The sequence below is a fragment of the Chaetodon auriga genome, chromosome 3 (genome assembly GCF_051107435.1).
Source record: "Chaetodon auriga isolate fChaAug3 chromosome 3, fChaAug3.hap1, whole genome shotgun sequence".
NCBI classification, from domain to species: domain Eukaryota; kingdom Metazoa; phylum Chordata; class Actinopteri; order Chaetodontiformes; family Chaetodontidae; genus Chaetodon; species Chaetodon auriga.
The window spans coordinates 28,014,581-28,018,664 of record NC_135076.1 but is presented as its reverse complement, the minus strand read 5'-3'; positions in this window follow the sequence as shown (position 1 = coordinate 28,018,664).

The following is a 4,084-nucleotide window of genomic DNA, read 5'->3' as shown; positions in this document are numbered from 1 at the left end:
TAAGACCATTCAAAGTTGTCTGGTGTTACTCGTGTAATCTATTACTCTCCATACAGTTTGATAAAAGACAGCGTTCCTACTTTCATTACTTGCTGCAGCTGTTGTCGAACCTTTCTGTGGTTTGAGGTGTGTTTTGTGATGGTGGACCATTTCCTGCCTGCAACAAACGGGCTAATTTAACTGGGTGCAATTCTTTTTGGTGAAATTTGCTTTCAGTGTGATTTTGCACCATTTTTCCCAACAAAGAAGTGATATTAGGGCTATGTACTATTTTAAACTCCCGTTTTTAGCATTGCAGGCTGAGTATTTGATGTATCCAATGCTTGATAGCCACTTCTGGGTCTTCTACTTACCAGTGGCAAAGGGGGCTAACCCTGCAGTTTATCTTGGGCAGTATTTAAAGCAGCGATCAAAGCTGTACAAACCAATTGTCATCATGCTTCTCCGGAGGGAATTTTCAAGTACATTAATGCTCCGTCTTTGGGAAATAATTGTGCCACTCTGTGACTTCATTAGGTCTCCTGGCTGTTTCAAAAGATGTTCTCTCTGGAGGTTGAAAGCCACATCGCTGGCAGACAGCATCCCAAGGGGCCGAATGAATAAAAAAGGGGAGATTATAATGAGATTGAGTTAGCCATGACCAGAATTGGGCTTTTCATTATTCCACTGGCTGAAGAGAGAGAGAGAGAGAGAGAGAGAGAGAGAGAGAGAGAGAGAGAGAGAGAGAGAGAGAGAGAGGGCTGACATAAAGAAATGTGTTGTTGCAGGACCCACACTCACCATCTGCCATGGGGGTCCAATGGTAGTCGGCCAATGCATGCTTATCATTGCCACGGGTATCAAAGGGGCCTCCTCTCTGGAGATTGGTCCATTAAAACTGCAAACGCCAATCCATGTCCACACAGAGAAAGACAGAGAAAACCTGCATGTTAGTCAGGAGTAACACTTTCTATTGATTTAGTACATTGGAAGTGGAGGAAACATCAGAAACTCTTGGATGACGGTGTGTTTGGAGCGTCTGGTTGCTAACCAGTGAAGCTAATTTGGATTCTAAGTCATTTCATTTGAACAGTTTGTCTGTAGCTGCCTCCTCAGAAAGTGTGCACTCACTAATAGGACTTCTTTGTCAGCTATAGTCTTGTGTTTTTTTCCCATTCAGTGTCTGTGGCAGCGGTGATCCAGAGATCAGGACCATTGATCATGACCTGTCCTTTGGCCAGTTATTCAGAAGTGCCACAGACTGCCTGTGTGAAAGAAAAAAAAGGAGAAAAATCAATAGGTTTCCATTATCTGGTTGGGCAGTGTCACTGGCCTGTCAATGATCCTGTTACAGCGGTGGTACAAGGGTGACACAGGCCCACACTCAATCGCTGCTGACAAGAGGAAAACATGCTGACAGCCACCGGGAACAAGTTGGAACACAGATTTGCACTTCAAGCAGCCGTCCGAGGAGGTATCGTGCAAGGCCACCACACGGCAAGGGGCGAGCTCGGCTGGGGCGGGGTAGAGGGGTTGGGGGGGGGGATTCCCAGCCAGCCTCCTTCTACTGTCTGACTGTCTAGCTCTCTACCACAAACGCTTTTATCCCCCCATAAATTATTCACCTCTGGATACACCAAAGGAAACTGGCTTGCACTGATTGTGGCTGAGGGGAAATTCATAAAAACCTAAGGCCCAGTCTGCACGGCCACTCCTGCAAACTTATGCAAACCCTGCTTACAGCATGCTCGCCTGTGCTCTCCATGTGCTCTGGATTATACATAAAACACAGCCGTGACATCGGTGACCTTTTCTCCTGCAAATTATCATGCAGGAAAATGTCATGTTTCTTTATGGGAAATGATAATTTTCATAGTCATAAACTTACTTATTAGCCTCCTGACGTATTAATTCTTCACCCACAAAGAAAACAAGAGTCTGCCCTCATCAGTCAGTCCAGATGGCCAGTCAGAAATTAAGGAAGACATCAACTGTCTCTTGAAAGAACATGAATCAATATATTTTGACAAGGATCAAATGTGCTTCAGATGAACCTTTTGGCCCTTCCAAAACAGTCTTTCTCCTCTTGTCAGACCTCTTTATTTTTGTTTGTCTGCATGTAATGATCAGATGTCCCATGACTTGTGATTTTTGAGATCACTTTTAGACAAAATGTGATAGTTTATGAGAGCATTAACTGCGGTCTGACAGCATCTTTACTCCCCACATTTAACCATAGAAATAAAATAAACACGTGCATGTCTGCAGCTCACACACAAAGACTTTCATTCCAGCTTTTTTTCTAAACTAGACCTTGAGCCACATTATATGACTCTTTGTTTATTTGAGAAAATAGCCTCTTTTTTTTTTCAATTAAACATACATATGTGTACAATCTTCTTCCTATTCAGCCTATAATGACTGGGGAATTCAGGTTAATATGTTGACAAGGTTTAACAACAGCGGGTCATGTTGCACAACACGCATGGCTGCCTCCGTTCACTCCGGCAGCTGACAGGTCCTAATCAGGCGCTGCCCTAAAGGCACTGGGGCAAACAGGGGTTTTAATCACTGAATTATAGACCAGCGCGAGGCCTCAAATTGAGACGTAATTAAAGTCAAAGTTGCAATAATTGTTTCAGCTAATTGGGCAGACAAGTGCGTTATGGTGTGATTACGTTATCTGCTGTAATTACCTGAGTCAGAGGATGTTTCTGGGAGAAGGGGAATATTATAGACAGTGGAGCTGATGGTGCATGAAAAATTATCCTCCAAATAAAACAGTGAAAAACAGGATCAGTCTAGTTTAAGTGGTGGCACAGCTGCATTTTTAATTTTTGATGCCAAAATGTTTTTTTTTTTTAAGCGTAATATTTTCACGTTTTAAACAATGGAAGTGAGCTATCATTTTCCATCTCTCCGCGTGTTTATTCCGCGTCCATCACTGCTCAACAACAGGCTGAGCGTCATCGGCAGCATCACTGTGTCATCTACAGGAAGGAGATTAATAATGCAGTCAACAATATGCCCAGTCTTCACGTCCGCGGCAGCGATGCCGCACCTTCGGCAACATCATTATTTCCTATTAATTACTCGCCAAGCAAATGCCTTCAGAGACGGAGCTGCAGTAGGTGTGACGGGGGGACTGGTCAGGGAGCAGCTGCCCTGCATCCCGCCGGGCTCAGACTGACCTCCTTTTTTTTTTTTTTTTTTTTTTTACATCACTAAACTGGAGGCTTGACAAGCGTATACGAGCACAGAGGGGTTTGATTTGGATGAAGGGAGAAATGTAGAATATGAGCCAGAAATGACGAGTCAGGCTGGATTCCGCAGAGCCAAAGAATTAACTGGAGAAAAAAAAAAAATCCGACCTGAACGTTTCTGTTTCGGACCTCGTGTCTGGAGTGATCCATCATATTACACCCGGACTGCTGAAACCGCTTCCCCTTTAATATGGACTTCCATCCACCCTGATCCCATCACATTTTGTCCATCTCTGTAGGTCTACACCCCCCCCCCACCATCCACCCCACAGTAAATAAATAAATAAATAAATAAATAAATAAACATGTGCCTTCAATCCTTCACGCAAACACTGAATTAACGGATGTGACTGTATCCAGTAATCACTTAGAGGAGTGTGAAGCGCCTCTGTGGGATTACAAACTGTTTAGGAACCACTGGGCCCTGAGTTTAATGTGCTGATGCCACCGCGCAGCTTCGCCTTCGGACGGCAGGGGGCGCTGCTCATTTCGTTCTGAGAGCCAGAGGGAGAAACACATCAACTGGGTAACACAAAGTGGATACACTGATATTACAAACAATAATAAAGAAGTAAATGAAAGAAAAATAAGACAGCAGCAGGAAATTAAGGTCCTCATTCGACAAAATAAAAGTCACTGCAGAGTGTTTCAAGCTGCCTGAGTCACTGCTCCTCAGTTTAATGTGATGTTTTTACATTAGACTGATACAACATCCTGCGATGATCCCTCACTCCACAGACCCTCTGCAGCCCGCACAGATCCCCCTCCTCCTGCAGGGTGAAGGACAGTGAGCTCCCAGCACTGAAGTCAAGCTGACTTCCAGACCTCCTTCAAGGCCCTTT